This window comes from Carassius auratus, unplaced genomic scaffold (genome assembly GCF_003368295.1).
Source record: "Carassius auratus strain Wakin unplaced genomic scaffold, ASM336829v1 scaf_tig00003529, whole genome shotgun sequence".
In the NCBI taxonomy this organism is placed as follows: domain Eukaryota; kingdom Metazoa; phylum Chordata; class Actinopteri; order Cypriniformes; family Cyprinidae; genus Carassius; species Carassius auratus.
Genome location: NW_020523526.1, coordinates 148,198 through 167,500, shown reverse-complemented (window position 1 = coordinate 167,500; position 19,303 = coordinate 148,198). Strand labels below are relative to the sequence as shown.

The 19,303-nt window shown below is 35.7% G+C and overlaps 2 pseudogenes; one reads left to right on the top strand and one right to left on the bottom strand.

Moving 5' to 3' along the window:
* Positions 1-281: 281 nt before the first annotated feature.
* Positions 282-6,930, bottom strand: LOC113070219 (purine nucleoside phosphorylase-like; annotated as a pseudogene).
* Positions 6,931-11,172: 4,242 nt separating this feature from the next.
* The window catches only part of LOC113070236 (hydrocephalus-inducing protein-like), a 41,495-nt pseudogene continuing 33,364 nt past the window's right edge, over positions 11,173-19,303 (top strand).

Below are 19,303 nucleotides of genomic sequence, written 5' to 3'. Positions count from 1 at the left end.
TAGGTTTTTGCAGGGTGTAATGTATACTACTTTTGATCTTGCTCTCTGTACATATGAATTGCGGGAAATTATTCATATTGATTCCCATGTGGCCTTTGCTAAACACACTTATATTTAGCATGGCGTTGCAAAAAACAACAGTTTACATATCCGGTTCTCATAGTTTTTATATAAATCAATGCACAGGGTCTCAGAACTAGAAGGACAGAACACAAAAGATAAAAAAAAAAAAAAAAAAACACACAGCACCATATCAAAATAGATTTTTATATTTCAATGTTTGAGTCCAAATAAAGTTAGAAAATACATTACATTTCTACACATTTAAAAATCTATAAAATATCTTAAATCATTTAAAAGACATTTTCCCATCTATTATTTGCCGAAAACAAATTTAAACATCTGTAAATGTCTTTGGAAACATCAGACAAATTAATAAACTATAAAGATAAAACGTTTTTATGTGATTATTTTTATATTATTTTATATTATTTTACGTGATTATGTAATATATTAATTAATTTATTAATTTTAGCGTTTAATTGCACTGTATCTGTCCTCATTTGGTTTTTGCAACTGACTTTCCTTTCATAAAGATGTATGTCTCTGTTTGTCCCTTTTCATGTACGTTTGTTCTTTAACTCTTCTTTAAAGACATTAAGACAAGAATACTGATAGTTATGTAATGCTTCAAATGTCAGTTGTTCTTAACTTTCTTTTCAGGAAGGATGTGAATGCATTAAACAGTATATGTGTCATATTAATACCTAGTCTCACAGTGATAGTCACTGCAATATGGATAATATCAATAATAAACTAAATGAACCAAGCCTAAATTTTGACTCATTTGAGTCTTGAGGCACTGGAAAGTTCATAAAGTTACTTTAACCCTGAATAAGATACATGGGAAGCAATGAGGAGCATATGCTTACTGTATGCCATTCTATATTTCTATGCAGTCTGGGTGCAATTCTGTGCGAAAGTGTATCAAGAGCAGCTACAAGATTTTTGTACTGAATTTGGTAAATGTGTTACACTACATTTTTGTCACTAAATTGCTGACTAACTTCTGCAGGTCTTCGGTTCGCATGCGGGTGGTTTCCAGGACCTCTTCATGATTAGCCCTTTCTGTGCTGTTGTAGTCAGTCACTACCTTGTTGGTAATAAGGGAGAGTCCAAACACACGCATCCCACAGTGACGAGCCACCACCACCTCTGGAACTGTACTCATACCTAATTATAGAGAAACTGCATTCATTTGATGAAAAATACAGTAAAAAAACAATACAATTGTGAAGTAATTTATTCCTGTGATGGCAAAGCTGAATTTTCAGCAGCCATTACTCTAGTATTCCATTACTCTAGAAACATTTCTCATCATCAGCAGTTGCGTGGCTTAATATAATATTTTTGTAATGTATATATTATATAATATACATATATATAATGCACACACACACACACAGACACACACACACACACACACAGACACACACACACTACATCTTGCAAAATTGTGATGGTAAAAGTAAAAGTGTTATGTAGTCAGACAGAACATACCCACAGCATCCGCCCCAAGCATCTGTAGAACCCTGCATTCTGCAATCGTCTCATAGGACGGTCCAGCCAACATGCAGTAAACACCCTCCTGGAGGAAAGAGTCACATCCTAGATCTTGGGCCGTCTCCCTAGTCAACCGTGCAAAGTCTCTATCATAAGCATCAGACATGCAGGGAAAGCGGACTCCAAATCTACAGGGACAGAACCCAAATGTCAGTGCACATTTGGACAGGCTGCAGAAATCATTAGAGAAATGCTAGTAAGATTATATACCAAGGCCAATAGCAGAACAAAGACCGAACTGTTAAAAACAAAGTTAAAAATTAAGAAGAACTTATCCAAATACTTTTCTTCAAATTCGAGTATAAGGTAGAATTAGGTTTCTTTAAACATAATTATAAAAGAATTAACTTAAAGGGATAGTTCACCCAAATTTTATGTTTATCTGCTTACCCCCAGGGCATCCAAGATGTAGGTGAATTTGTTTCTTCAGTAGGAAACAAATGACGATTTTAAATTCAAACCATTGCAGTCTGTCAGTTATATAATGCAAGTGGATGGGAATCACAGCTTTGAGAGTCAAAAAAACATACACAAACCAAAACAAATTAAACACTGCGGCCCGGGACGATACAGTGATGTAAAAGACACAAATCAATCTGTCTGTGCAAGAAACTGAACAGTATTTATATAGTTTTTTTTACCTCTGATTTTCCCCCCGATGTCTGAGCTGACCTGAGCACGTTCTCAACACAACAGTCGGCGCCTTCATGATTTACGGCGGATTGCAGACTTATAAGTGCATTATTGCAACCTATCTTTCAAATGGACCATTGACATTCTATTTACAATCTCAATTTGAAGTGTCAATGGTGGCAGTAATGCACTTATAAGTCTGCGATCGGCCGTAAAGCAAGAAGAAGAAGATGCATCATTCACCGACTGTTGTGTTGAGAATGTGCTGAGGACAGTTCGGACATTGCGGTGAAAATCAGAGGTAAAAAAATATTTAAATATTGTTCAGTTTCTTGCACAGACTGATCGTTTTGTGTCTTTATACATCATTGTATCGTCATGAGCCGCCTGGTTTAATTTGGTTTAGTTTGAGTATGTTTTTTTGACTCTCAAAGCCATTTTTCCCATCCACTTGCATTATATGACTGACAGACTGCCACGGTTTGAGTTCAAAATCTTGGTTTCTGTTCTGCTGAAGAAACAAAGTTACCTACATCTTGGATGCCCTGGGGGTAAGCAGATAGATATAATTTGAAAAAAAAATTGGGTAAACTATCCCTTTAAATATGTATGATTGGGTTTCAATAAAACATTAAACATCTTGATATACTAAATAGCAAATCACCTTTCCTCATTTCGTCCACAAAGGGGATTTTGGCCTGCAAAACCAGGCATATTGATATGGTCTTTGATCAGCATGATGTCTCCCACTTTAAATCTAGGATTGAGTCCTCCAGCAGCATTGGTCACAATCAAAGTCTCAATCCCGAGAAGGAAAAACACTCTTACTGGATATGTGACCTAAAACAGAACAATAGTATAAGATTTAAAGCTGTTTTGACAAACTGTTCTTATCTTTCTGAAACAGGAAATTTAATTCTTGATATGAACTGATATATGTTATTAAAACCATATAGTAGGTTATAACTGTATTTCCCCCCATCCTGTTTGTCTAAATTGTCAATTTTAAAAGGATTGAAAATGTTACATTTTTTCACAAGTCTTCATATATTTTCTGTGATTAAATACATTTGAATTGAATTTTTTTTCCCCTTCATTTGCACTGAATTATCAAATTGAGAAACAAATTATATGACTGCTTTTTTACAACACAGGCAAGAATATGGACAGTGATTTCAATCACTCATAAAAACCATCCCATAAATCATAATGTAATATTTCACTTGGCTTCTTCAACAAAGAGCAAGCAAGCACTGTCTGCGTGTTTCTGAACATTATTTAACTTGATCACAAGCAACACAAATGTTGGAATGTTGTAAAGGTTCATAGGAGAAGACAGGATCATTTGCCAAAGGTTAACGGTCATCTCTGTATACTTACAATTGCTGATAGCTCTGCTTATATGAACACTGAGAAGTCAATGGTTAAGTTCAAAATAACTTCTGTGTTAGTGTCGTGATATATAATTGCTAAAGGAACGGAAGCACTGAGATGATTCTTGACTTTGATTCATTATTGAAAATTGGTAACCAAGATGTTTTAATCATCAACTGACTTCATCATGTGCCTTTTCACTTTATTTCACAGATTTTCTATCCAATCCCAAAGGCTTTTACATGTTCTGGTTTTGCACTGTTCTTATTTTTTCTTTTGTACTGTAGGTGGGCAGATGGACTGTTGCAATATTATAGTATGCCTAAACCTTTGAGAATTCAATTTTCCCTTTGATATTTTAAGGATGATTCTTACCGTGGAAATGTTATAGCCCTCATAGAAGTGGAAGCGGCCTTGCATGCAAACACACTGCTTCCCATTCAGCTCTCCAAACACCAGCTGACCTTTATGCCCTTGCACTGAAGAGGCATGAGGTAGATTATTAAATGTTTTTGACTGCAAACAATAACCAAAGACTGGCTGTGAAGTGATAAAGGATACACTTTTTTATTTTTGTGTAGTCAGTGACTAAATCATGAAACATTTTTTTCTTAATAGGCTATGAATGCCATTAAAAAAAACATCTCCTACCTGTGCTGTGGGGAAAGTGGGGGATTTCGTCATAAGGAAACACTTTCTTCTTGTCTAGCAGGTCAGCCTATCCACCAAGTTCTGAACCACAGATAATTGCCACTTTGGGCCTGGTATCTGTGTTAGCAAGCAGCCAGTCTGCAGTTTCTTTGTACTCCTCATAGCTGTAGCTAAATAAACACAAAACATTGTTTTTTTGCTTAATATTTTTCTTAGCAAGGATGGTGTCGGTCATGCATCAGAAAGCACACATCATAAAGTGCCAAACTGTCGGATAATGTTTGACTAATTTCCTACAGGGTTATGACATAAGGAAGTGTCACAATTATCTGTATTAGACACACATGCTATGTCAAATCACCTGTCAAGTAGGCTACAGTGATCCAATCAAGTTGCTTTCAGAGTTGTAACAGCATGTCAACTGAAAACAGCATTTACAGTAGAACAGAGAGGCAAAGATATATACAGTGACATAAAGGTTTTGTTTTTTAGACCATTATATTATATTAGCTTTATTATTTATCCTTGTCAGTTGCAATGCTATTGTGTTGAAAAATGTTGAATTATCTCTTTGAGGGTCATTTAACTGAACAATAACTGTAGAAATGATCTTCAGAATCCACTCCAGAGTGTGTGAGATACTGTTTAACTATAATTGCTGGTCATGTTACCATGACCATTGCAGTGTAAATCCATTTCTGAGCTGTAACTACATGAAATAACTATATTAATGGTCTGTGCTCATTGCTGGATTTCGCTTGGGTGTCAACTATCAAAGCAATCTATTGTATTTTTATTTGTAGCAAACTGTAAAGAGCTTTGTTCACATTGATCACGTAATTTTATTCACAAAATGTTTTTATGGGATTTTGTCTATTTAAAGTTTTTTTGTTTTTCTTGGCTAAGACGTCTCATCAGCTGAACAGTCGTGTTAAACAACTGTACAATCCATTGAACGCACTGTAGACTACTTCTGTCCCTAACAACAGGGGTCACCAAACTCGGTCCTGGAGGGCCACTGTCCTGCAGAGTTTAGCTTCAACTTGCCGGAACACACCTGCCTGGAAGTTTCAAGTAGCCTATACCTAGTAAGACCTTGATTGAAACTTTGCAGGACACCAGCCTTTCAAGATAAAGTTTGGTGACCCCTGCCTCACAGCCTCGTTTTTAGTCCTGTCAAAAATTAAATATGGCGCTCCCATGTCTAAGGTCCATAGCTGACGCTTACCAGATTAGGTAGTTTAAAATTCACTTGTAGACTTTAGGTGGTTAGTCATTATGAAATTATGCTTTCTGGTTGTCAAAAAGTGTCTGTCATTATTTAACTAACATGAAGCACCATTATACTCTGAATTATTTTATAGTCTTTTGAAACTGAAACAAAAATGACAGTATACCCATACTTACTGAATTGCTTACATAGTTGGACTGCCCACGTTTATAATCAGAAAGCATTATATTAGCTGTAAACCACGAGCGAGTTAACAAGAGAAACTATCGGGTAGCAGAGCTCAGTGGCCGAGCTGTAAGCATGCGCTGTCCGTGGTGCTGCAGGGCGTTGCGGGATCAGCACTTTCCATTCAGAGAGCTGAGCTTAAACACTACGGGACTCCATAACACTCAGTGAGAATACACAATAGGCCTCTTATTTTATAATCGCAGTGCTGTCTTTTTTTCCCTTTTTTTTTTTTTTTGAAAAGGTCTGCCAACAGCAACGATGTCCTTATTTGGTTCTCTCAGCTGTTTTCCCAAAGCTTTTATAGCGCAGCCTGTCACTTTAAGAGCCGCTTATTATTCTGGGCGCATCCACCAAGCCGACTCTGTTACGTATCCTATCCGTAACTATGAATAGCTGTTTTTATAGATAATATATTATTAGAAATGTTGGATTTTTTTCGAGCTACTAATCGACAACAATTGTTCCTTTTTAACTTTAGAATTGGAGTGCACAAACAATAGTGGAAGAATATGAATGAAGAATAAACAATCGCCATCCAAACAATTACGGAGCTAAAACTCTTCTTGAGGATAGAGACTGCGTTGTAAATCATACAGGTTTTGATCTCGCGTTTACTTTAAGGTTGATCTATGATATAAAAATGGATGTACTAAATAGAAGCGACAGGTGTCATGGCGAATACTTACAAATGTATTCCCATATTTTTTTCACAATAAGTTTTCATTTAGACAGTCTTAAATGCTGTCGGATTAGTTGATTTAACAGGTCTGCTATGTTACAAGGCAGCGAATCTGGCACACATACCTACTGGTTTTGCACCTTACCTGCATCCGCTGGATGTTGACATTTCTGCAGCGCCTGGCCGAATTACTGAACGGGATATTGTTGGCACGAGGAATAATACAGAACAATCTGAACGAGAGGTCAAACACCCGACGGTCTCGTGGGAAAGGTGGCGTGACGGAGGAGGAGTCCGTCTTAAAACTGGTTTCTTAAACAGCTCTCGTTGTACTAATCCAATTTTCTGTCAGAATGGGCCGCTCACTGACCCGCGGTTAAAGAGCCTAGAGAACTGTCATCCTGCCAGGACCAGCAGCACAGACGGGTAGTGGTGCCTCACAGCAGGGAAAATAATGTGTTTCTATGTAGTTTAACTGAAGTGTCCAGGGAAACCGGTTGTGTCATGTCACGAGTAGACGTTTTGGATGTTTGTTTCTTTTTTAACACCAATCGGACTTTGCCAGTTTCATCCATAGGCTGTCCAAGCAAAACTTTCAGTGGTTTACCACCTTTAACTCTAAAAACTAAACTAAACCATATAAATAATGTTCTTCAGTGGGTCTTTGTAGTCACATGGTTCAAACCGCCAGTTATTAAATTACCAAACTTATTTTATGCTGTAATGGATTTTTGAGTTTTAGGTGGTTCTTTGAGGATTATAAAAAAATAGTCTGTTTTATTAGGCTTTGTAACCACCATAGATATTGGAGACATTGGACATTGATTGGTCAGATTAGTGACTGACCAATTTGGGTTTTTAAGTGGTTGATTCTTGGACGAGTTTTGTAATATGTCTATTAAACCCTAAAAATGTGATTCTTCATGTCACCAGATTGTAAACCCTTTTTTTGCTTTTGGTTATATGCATGTTTGTAGGCCTAATGAAAGCTAGGCCTGTAAAAAATAGCTTCAGTCTAATTCAAAATGTAAAATAAAGCACATTTTAAATATTTAAAATTAATACTTTGGGCCAGACACCCTTCCTTGTACAAAAGTTCACTTAATTATATTGAATGTTCACTTAGTATACTTACAGATAATATAATATTAATGAAATAAAATACCACTAAAGGTACTCACTGATTCTTAACATAACTTATTACACTTTTTAAAAAAAGTGCAGTTTGTAATAATGTCAAATTAAAAGTTTCACTTTAAAGTACATTTTAAATTTTTTTAATAATCTTTTGTCATGCTTTGAATAAATACACTTACAGTATTTTAATATATTGACTAACATATTAAAGTACTTAATTTTAATTTTAACTCTACTGTGTTATTATTATTTTTTAAATATCTGTATTAGTATTTTAAATGAACTAATTTGCCACTTTATTATTACATCTATGTAATTACCAATATTTAAATACATGATATATAAGTTCTAACAGATATGACTTAAAATAGTTTACCATAAAAGGTAAACTATAGTATAAAAAACTTAGTATAAAAGGGCAAATAGATGCATTTTTGATATCTTTATAAAACAGTTTTAGGAATGAAAGAAAAAACAGTCCTGTCAGATATGTATATATTTGCTTTGGTAGGAATTAGTTACTTTGTCAAATTAAAAAATATATGATTATTTAATTCACCTTTAAATACATACATATATATGTGCAAATGACAGTTTCAGTTTTTGAAATTATATGAGACATTTACATTACATTTAGTCATTTAGCAGATGCTGTTTAACCAATGTGACTTACAAATGAGTACAATGGAAGCAATCAAAATCAACGAAAGAGCAATGACATGTATGTTCTATAAGAAGTCTCAGTTTAGCTTAACGCAGTATACGTAGTAATTTTTTTTTATTATATATTTTTTTGCTTTTGTTAATTGTATAATAAATAAAAAGAAAACATGAATACAGTGGAAATTGTTTAATAATAATAATAAAAAAGATTAGAATTAGAATAGATAGCACTATAGAGTTAGAGGGTCAAATAAAGATGGAAGAGATGTGCTTTTAGCCTATTCTTGAAGATGGCTAGGACTTGGATTGAGTTGGGGAGGTCATTCCACCAGGAGGGAACATTTAATCTAAAAGTCAGTGAAAGTGATTTTGTGTCTCTTTGTGATAAATAAAGCGATGTTCACTTGCAGAACGCAAGCTTCTGGAGGGCATATAAGTAATGAATTTAGATAAAGGGGTGCAGAGCCAGTGTTGGTTTCATAGGCAAATATTAATGCCTTGAATTTTATTCAAGCAGCTATTGGTAACCAGAGCAAATTGATAAACAAAGGTGTGACGTGCATTCTTTTCGACTCATTAAAAATTAATCTTGCTCCTGGGCTCTGGATTAATTGTAAAGGTTTGATAGAACTGTCTGGAAGGCCTGCTAAGAGAGCATTGCAATAGTCCAGCCAGCCCCTTAATGTGACTAAAATAAAATGTTTTTCAATTGTGTTTATTCTGCCATTGTTCCATGACATAATATTATGGTACAGTATCTCGTACAGTCTTCTCTTTACTGTTCTTTGAGATTTCTAACTCTGTATGCGAACACAATGAAAGGTACAGTTTATTCACGGATTTTAAGATGCTATGGTACATATATCCTCAGCTACTGTTCAGGCCCTCCACTTTCGTCTTTATTCACGCACACCAATCAGTGAGCTGTTTACTGAGAATGTTCAGTAGCCCAGTGACATGGCGACCGATGTCATAGCAACCACCACACTCAAAGTTGAGAAATGTGCACTGGAGGAAGAGCCTTCACAAGAAATGGGCAGGAATTTAAAATGCTTTATTAATTTTAAATGTAGCCGTGTGGTTATTTTACAAACATCAATTTTAAATGTCTTGAGTTTCGGATTAACACAACATTACCAATGAAGCGACCTAGTGTCTGAATGGCGTCTTGCCCCCTGTTTCAGGGTTAAACATTTCTCGCTGGTCATTGTAATCATGCAAGTAACCAGAGATTTCTGCCATTAGCAGCAGATTGTATTTTTACACAAAAAAAAAAACATGAGTCAGTTTGTTTCAAAACGCCAGCTTCCAATGTATAATCTTCTCACTCAAATTTGAGAATACTAGTCAAAAGTCATTCAAAGTTTATCAATTTACTTCAGTTAAATGTATTTCTATACTGCTTTTCACAATATGCATTGTTTAAAAGCAGCTTTATACAATATAAAGTTGCAGAATATAGGAAAATATTTTGTTAGATAGGGAATAAAAGCACTCATAACAGTCTGCATGTGCCTTTGCAGCTGATTCCATCTGTATAAGCTCGAGTGATGTGCCAGACTACAGAAGAGCAAATCTCAAACACTTATGGGATGCATCCACCCCATATCATGGAGCTCTTAGATATGAGTGAGACCACACATCACAAGGTAAAATATCAGCATTATACAATGCTCAGCTCTATCACTTAATTATTTAGTTTGTCTTTCTACATCACTGGTTTCAAGCATCTTAGCAGCAATATTTTCAAAGTTAATTAAGGTCATCATCACAGTTTCTCTCTGGTGAGATACTTATGGCTATTAATATGTATAGTGTAGCAACTGTAGCTTTGTACTGCTGAGTTTTCCTCATTAGATTTGGACCATCCCATGTTTCAGCCATACCGTCTGAGATTGTGTTTCAGAACTACTCACCATTTAAGACATACAAGGTGCCCTTAGAGCTGCGGAACAGTGACAAGGTGACTTTTATACTTTTGAGCAGATTATACAGTCAGTGTGTTATCTAAATACACAATGAATGCATATATATAACACAAACAATATTTTGTACATTTGGGTGCATTTGTCTTTAAACTTATATATATATATATATATATTATTATGAATGTCCAGTTCAAAGACTATAAATGAATAAAAAGTAGATTTATTTGCCTGATTGTTAGCACAGGGGATTTGTATCCTACTGCAAATCAAGTTTTTTTTTTGCAATTTTCAGACCAGGATTTATGAAAACCTCTATAAACATAATCCTATGCTAGTCAGAAAGTGGCCTCAGACACGGCATCTACATTCATCGTTCTCTTCACTCCACAGGAGAACAAGGTCAAGTTTCAATATGCAACAACTGCAGTTGACACTTCATTGGTTAAACATATGTTTTCAATCTTAGTGCACTCATGAGCCAGTTGCTTGTATTTCAATGAATGACCAAAAAAATGTAATGCAAAATACAAAAACTGCGAAAACTGCCACACAGTGATGATGTCTGTAATTCTGTCTCTAAAACACAATAAATCTCAAAGTCAAGTCTCATTTTAATTTTTAACTTATCTTTAAGAAATCTGAGAAAGTACTTTGGAAAGCACAGAAAACCGGAGATTTTCCACCAGAGTGTTTCCACCATGGCCACTCATTGTCTATTAGTGACCCTTCTGCAGTCTGTGATCTGGCCTGCTAATCTATTTTGGTCTGGCAAAACATTAATGCAAAATTCTTCATACATTAATTCAAATAGAGCCACTTCAAAAGAGCTGTGGTGGCTTAGTCTGAAAAATACTATTTATTATTTCCTCTCTATCTTGTATTTTGTGTCAGGTTTTGCATGTGATTGAGGATTATGGATTCATTCCTCAATACAGTAATTCCCAGGTTCTGGGATTTATTTAAAATAGGATTGATCAATTTATTAAGGACACCATATGTACTGGTGTCCTTAATCAAGTCGAGTCATGCCGAGCCGAGTTGGACCACGCAGTGGAAAAGTGGCTTATGACAAAGGTACTGAATTTCATACGCACACACCTCCTACTTAACAAGTATAAATTATCATATTATTAACTTTCACTGTTAATGTCAATTAATCTAGATATTTCCCAATTATTGTCTACTGAGAATAGTTCTAACATACTAATACATGCTTTGCTTTTCGCTACCCAAACATATACTGCACATACAATAATGCTGATGACATTTTAAAGTAAAAATAAGTTGCAAAACATCACACTGACACATCAGATAAGCCAAATTGCATTATGCTATTTGAGGCAGACTATACCTGGTCATGACTTTCCTCAAGGTTTTGTGGAATGTAATGCATTATTCTTTAGGTGTTGAATATCCTGTGGTTATTATGATTGAAAAGTATCAGTTATTTCATTGTATTTGAGCTAGAATGGTACATTTTTGCTCTGTCAAAGGGTAGTCCTTTGTATTAAATCCTTCTAACAGTTTTTTGGGGCCTGAAGTGCTGCAAGTGATTGGTTAATCTTACAAACAATAATTTCCCTTGTCTGTGTGATGATGTGATATCAAGATGCACATGGCCCACTACTAAAAATGGTAATTTTGGAATCTGTTTACATGCCAGAAAATACACCACTGCTTAAGATTTTTTCAAATAAATTATTAATACTGTACTTTTATATAACAAGCATGTTTTAAATTGATGCATTAAATGCATTAAGGTGACAGCAAAGATCTATACATTGTTACAATTTCTATTTCTGATAATTCTATTCTTTTTTAACTTTCTATTCATCGAAGGATCCTGAAAATAGTGTATCACGTTTTCAACAAAAATATTTAGAAGCAGAATTGTTTTCAATTATGTTTGTACAGACAATTAGTAAGTATAGCAATGTGTCTTATTAGTTACCATATACTGACACTACCTGTTAGTGACCATTATTACTCACACTTGTTGGTAAGTACTACATATTTACCATGTGTATACAAAGTACAGTATGTGTCTTCTTTGTTACCACATTAACCACATTTTTACATACGTGCTACATATTTACCATGTATGGCTATGTACATACCATTAGTATGTACAGTAGTAATGTGTCTTATTAGTTAACATAAACATATACTGTAAGAATGTGCCTGTTGTACCCACTTGTCCATAAGTATTACATATTCACCATGTATATACTGTACATTAGTTAGTACAGTAAAGTATCTAATTAGTTATCATTTACAGGCACTACCTGTAAGTACCCACACTAGTCTGTATGTAAAGTACAGCCTGTTAAGTACAGCAGTGTTTCTTATTTGTTACCATGTACATACACTTCAGGTAAGTACCTTGTGTTACCACTTATCTGCCTGTAGGTATAAGATATTTGCCATGTATATAACAGGGAAGTACACGTACTGTAAAATAATGTGCTATCGATATATCTATATTTTACATAAAACAATAGTTGTTTTGTTTTATAGGATTTTTTTATTCATCTTAATGCTGAATCACTGTTTTACTTGAATCAGCTGTAGGTGGATATGCATTATTCATAGGCAAGATGGTGTGTTTAAACTGATATGCCACTGTGTGCATGAATTATTGTCTGTGTGAATCTGCATGTTTATTTCAACATATAATTGAGCATGTGGTTTAGGTACCCTTGTGTGTGTGTGGTTTTTGCAGATGCTCTGCCTGTCTCACTGAATAAACACACAGGTCTGCTGAAGGCCATTGCCATTAACATTTTAATATGTGCTCTCCTCTAAAAATACTACTTTGCACCCATCAGGAGAGTATCATTTTTAATTTAGCGCCTTTTCCTGTCTCCTCCTCATTTATGTTTAACATGAAGCTGCTTTGGAGCATGTCTTCATTGGTTTCGTTCTGGGGTTGGCAGAAACATTTCCCTGTAGTCCCAGTTGCCTCCCAGATAAGCACACAGACCTGTCTCTAAAGAAGTCTCTAAAGGTGCTCTCTGTATAGAAAAATACACTAACCCTGCACTTTTCTGCTTGGAAGGTGTAATGCTTATATAGAATAGTTCACCCTAAAAATTACAATTTGCTGAATATCACCCACCCAGGTTGTTTATTCATCAGAACGGATTTTGAAGAATTACATTATTTGCTCTTCAGTGGATCCTATGCAGTGAATGGGTGCCGTCAGTTTGACAAAACGGAGATCTGGATGTAGGAATCAAAAATGATTAGTAGTCAAATCAAGTCAAGTCTCAAGTTACAGCTCTTCAGTCAGTGAGCAAACTATTTCCTGTGCACTTTGATGTGCTCATCTCATCTGAAATCTAAAGGTTAATGTCAATGTTACTTATTGACAACCAGTTTTATATAAACAGCTAAGGTGCAGTCTGGGGCTGTGCCTTTAACTGCGCTGTTTTGACCGTCCATGAATAATGGACTACAAAGCTAAAGAGTTATTGAAGCTCATATAATCCCTCTGAGACCATAATGTGTTTAATTACCAATAGCTGGAAGAAAGTAGAGACACTATCTCCTCTGAGCAACACAGGATGAGTTACTTAATCTGTCCTACATTTTCAGATGCCTCCCAGTTGTTTCGCTTCATATCATCTGCCTTATCCAGGCTGCGGAGTTTGCTCACTGACTCTAAAATATGCATAAAGAGCCAAAAAGCCCCAGGTAGCAGCTCCAGCAGTGGGGCAGGGGGATCCTACACACTAGTACACTAAGTGTGACTCTTTCTTATGCAGTGAAAGCTATTTCCTTGTAAGGGACGCTCGGGATTCTTCAAAGGAAATCCCTCCTTTAATTTCTGCAGACATGTCTGGCTGTAAATAGGGAATGCATGCTTCGAACTTCAGTATAAGAAGGAGTTTGTTTCGTACATGGTACAGCATGTATCCCATTTCTTATGTTTACGTTACAAATTGCAGTGCAACACAATACCCGTGGCTTGTTTGTTATTAATGGCATTCATATAGAAATAAAATGTCATTACTGTGGCATTCAGTGACGAGATTCAGAGGGAGCTGTAAGCATCTAGGTCTGTTTAAATGGCAACATCAAGGTGAAGAGATAGTGATAAAAACAGCATTATATTCTCGAATGAAAACACGTGCAGCAAAGCAAAACAAACACATCAGCTTCGCTGCACGGGTCACGGGTCGCCTTTTCCATTCTGTCTACAGTATATCAATCTCTCTCCTTTCCTCTGTTCAATCGTCTGTCGTCTGCTCAGACAGCAATAACACAGTGCATAAAAACCTGTCATGAAAATAAATAAGATAATTACTGCTGTATTTTGAACGAATCACTAGAATGCATTGTGCTATTGTAAGAAAATGTATGCTAATGCCATATTTTGTTCAGTGTCGCTTAAGTAATGTTTGACATAGGTTAATTTCAGTAGAAATGCATGTTGTTACTTGTACAGGAAATCCACAAGGAAATTTCTGTTTCTTATTGAATGTTTTGGTCATTTCTTTCATATGTAGGGCCAAATGTATGGTGGCCGAGAGAGCTCAACACGCTGCAATTTAAGAAAACACATGCAAATTGAAAAAACACCAGCAAATGAAGAAAACCTCTTCATCAGTTTGACAACACAAGTGTTGCAAATCATCACAACACATGCATATAAGGAAACACACTGCAAATCATCACAACACATGCATATAGCGAAAAACACGCTGCAAATCATCACAACTCATGCATATAGCGAAACACGCTGCAAATCATCAAAACACATGTAAATTAAGAATCAATTAATGAAGCATTGCAAATTTATATTCATTAACCTTGAAATTATATTTAGCTGAGAATATTAAAGTTAGCCATATTAAGTAAAGTTTTACATGTAATCCTGTAATTATTCAACTTATTCAGGCTAATCATATCCAAAAGATAAAGGAATCATGAAAAAATACTCTCATTTCTTATTTCACCAAAAACTCCACTGACCAGTAGCCACTGCACGATAAGCAAATCCCAGCCGGGTCCGACACTTTTTGAGGTTTGGTCGAAACATTTCCATTGTAGTCAGTGCTATTTGCAGCGCTTTTGTTTAATTGCATGTGTTGTGAGGATTTGCAGCGCATTTCGTTATATGCATATGTTGTGAGGATGTGCAGCGTTTCTCAATATGCATTTGTTGTGAAGGATTTGCAGCGCGTTTCGTTATATGCATGTGTTGTGATGATTTGCAGCGCGTTTCGTTATATGCATGTGTTGTGATGATTTGCAGCGCGTTTCATTATATGCATGTGTTGTGATGATTTGCAGCGCGTTTCGTTATATGCATGTGTTGTGATGATTTGCAGCGCGTTTCGTCATATGCATGTGTTGTGTAAGATTTGCAGCGCGTTTCGTTATATGCATGTATTGTGTAGGATTTGCAGCGCGTTTCATTATATGCATGTGTTGTGATGATTTGCAGCGCGTTTCGTTATATGCATGTGTTGTGATGATTTGCAGCGCGTTTCGTTATATGCATGTATTGTGTAGGATTTGCAGCGCGTTTCGTCATATGCATGTGTTGTGTAGGATTTGCAGCGCGTTTCGTCAACCTGTTGAAGATGGTTTTTTTTTATTTACTGATGTTTTTCAATTTGCATGTGTTTTCTTAAATTGCAGCGCGTTGAGCTATCTCGGCCACCGTACAAATGTGTATCCTATAGTCTACTTGATTATATAAGTAGACCGCTTTCCTTCTCAAGAAGGAGAACTTCTTATCTCGACAGGCTTTTTAGAGTGCACTTAAGAGTGAGCTGATGAAGACATCACACATACACAGACACACACACTCTTCAGCACTATGAAAGCTTTCCTCATTTTCCATTCTTCTCCTCTCCCTTCTTTGAACAGGTCCCACAATCCCTCAGCCCGCTGGCAGAGGACACAATTTCCTTCCATTTTTTCCCCCCTCTTAAAGTTTGAGACAGAGGTTAAATGTCTCTGCCTGGTTTTTGAAAAAAAAAATTGGCGAATTAATCAGTGGAGAGAGGATGAAAGGGTGAGACTGGGATGTAGCAGAAAAAGGAGAGAAACCACAGGACACAACCTGCCTTCTACCCATATCATCTTCAGGATTTCATTTCTTCTCCTAATGTTTTTTTTTATCTATCTGCTTGTCTGTTATTTTGCTATCTTTTCTTGCACACTCTGTATTTGATAACACAAGATTTGTCTCGTTGGCTATGATGCATTGTGACAATGTTTTTTTTTTTCATGTATTAACAGTGTTCAGAAATTACTAGTGTTTTCAAAGAATAAGTGAGCACTAAATGATCTAAATGTAAAAATGCCTAATATTATGAAGGTCCCCCTAAAGCTGCTCTGATGCGTCGAGACATGGACTCCACAAGACCTCTAAACGTATCCTGTGGTATCTGACACCAATGCATTAGAAGCAGATCCTTTAAGTCCTGCAAGCTTGGGGCTCCATGGATCGGATTTACTGGTCCAGCACATCCATTAGATGCTCTGTCGGATTGAGATCTAGGGAATTTGGAGGGCAAGGCAACCCCTTGAAGTCTTTGTCATGTTCTAAAGTCATTCCTAAACAATTTTTGCAGTGTGTCAGGGTGCACTATCTTTCAAGGGGTGTACAAGGTCTGCAGCCATCTTTATGTAAGTGGTACAATTTCAAGTAGCATTCATATGAATGCCAAGTTCCAAGGTTTCCTAGCAGAACACTGTCTAAAGCACTGCCACTATCAGCCTGCTTTCTTCCCATAGTGCATTTTGCTCCCATCTCTTCCTTTGGTAAATGATGCACATGTATCTAATGGCTATCCACCAGGTCTTAATAAAAACATGATTCATCCAGGTAGCCTTCTTGAGCATTACAGTTAAATATTTAATTTCAGCTGAAATTTATATCTATTACAAAATCTAATAACAAATATCCATGTTTATCAACATATTTGCTTTACTTTTGCATATGTTATTGTCTTTTGCCCAACATTCATTAGCCAGTGTACTGAATCTGTGCGCACTGAAGACAGTCAGTGCTTTTTGAATATGTCAATGTACAAAAAAGACAAACAGGTTAGGGATTAATTATGTGCAGTACACCTGATACCATGAAGGTCTCGCTGGGATGGTATGAAGGAGGGTGGGTAATGTCTTAACAATCTGAAATGCCTCTGGTGACCTGTCTGTTTGTGTCCAAGAGCAAGGGCACCTGCAGAACAGAGTCTTCAGAGAGAGATACATGCTGAGAAAAATAAAAGTATTCCCTCTGGAATGTGTGCAACAGTTGCAAATGGTGTACACATACGCTCATACAAAAACATATGTGTATATGTATGCATGTAATATGTCAAGTCCAAAAAAAGTGCATACACTCGTGATGTTTGGGCATTGAAGCATTCTAAGACAACCAATAAATCTGCTGAAATTTGTTTCTCTGCAATATCCATCACTACATCGCTTTGGCTTTGTTTACTTGAGGAATTGTCTCATATATTTGCACCTCTCCTCCCCAGATCTGTATTTGTCAGTCAGCACAATCATATTACATATTCAAAATGCCATATATCCAGAGCAGAAGATGATTTATAGTCCAATATCAGTGTTAACCTGGTATATAAAATTTTATAGTTAATTTTTTTTTTCAGCTTTGTGTGGGTACATGAGTAAGTGTGTTGACATCATGTACAAGGCAGGGTTGTGAAAGTCCACATAGCATGTAGCTCCTGCTTTGAATGTAGCCAAACTAAAACAAATAAAAATACAGGTAAAAGTCAGCTGCGCTTCTGGTTTGAGCTTTTGAATTCTACATGTGTTTGCTTCTGATTGGTTTTGGTGATGTCATGTGATTGCTTTTCACTGGGGAGTTTCTTATCCTGATGGACCTCTAGGTTCACAGTCATTGCAGCACAACAGCGCCACCAGGGTAACAAACAAAGAACAGACACCTCTATTTGTTTACATTTAGAACTAAAACAATCACAGCTCCAGTCCCATAATTGGGCAACTGTACATCTTTGTATATTCATCATCTGTAATGCCAGTGTTGGGGGTAAAGCATTACAAGTAACTCGAGTTACGTATCAGATTGCTTTTTTCAAGTAACTAATAAAGTAACTCATTACTTTTTAATTTAAAAGAAAATATCTGAGTTACTTTTTCAAATAAGCAACAAAAGTTACTTTTTTTCCAATTTATTGATTGACAGCTCTCCTGTTCCCATGTTGAGAAATCATATGTTTATGCATTAATTCATCTAATTCACAGAAAAAAAAACAGATTCAGTATTCCTAAAAAGGAATAACATTTATGTAACTCAGAATATGACACAAACCTGCAATAATGAAGTTAAAGAACAAAAATATCCTTTATGTAATTAATCACATTCTACAATGTCTTTGCTTCTTCTTCTGATCACCTTCGATGATCCAGTTCAACCACTAATAAGCAAAAATTACTCTAGAAAAACATTTCAGCATTCTACTGTATGGATGAAATTTACTTTCCCTTCAGCTTGAGGCTTATTCATTTCACTTTTAGTGTGAAAAGGCTTTTATATCTGCCAAAAATCTTACTTTTTTATTTTAAAAATAAACAAGCAAGCAAGCCCTTTCCAGATTTAAAAAGTGACGCAAAAGTAATGTAACATATTACTTTCCATAAAAAGTAACTAAGTAAGGTAATTAGTTACTTTTTATGGAGTAACGCAATATTGTAATGCATTACTTTTAAAAGTAACTTTCCCCAACAGTGTGTAATGCAGAAAATTTAATTTTATAAAATGAAATTTTTTACTAAAATGTCATACTTTCAATGTCAGTGTATTCATGCAGATTGAACCAATTCACAATTCATTGTTTACTTTTTTTTGACTGTCAGTTGATTAGGCCATTAAGTCTTTTTCAGAATATCATTGTTTAACTTTCATTGGTCTCGTTAAGTTTAATAAATTAATATTTTTATTTTTAATTTTAAATAATGTGGTGTGATGCGATGATATTTACTAGTTATGTTTGTTACAAGCCATTTTTGTTTTGCATTTCCGTAACTCCAGAACAATCAACCCTATAACATTTTATTGGCCAGGTTTACTCTTTTTTGGTGTTGAAAACTGCTGTCAACATTTACAAGACATGCAGCAAAAAATTAGCGATGAAAAGGTGTGGA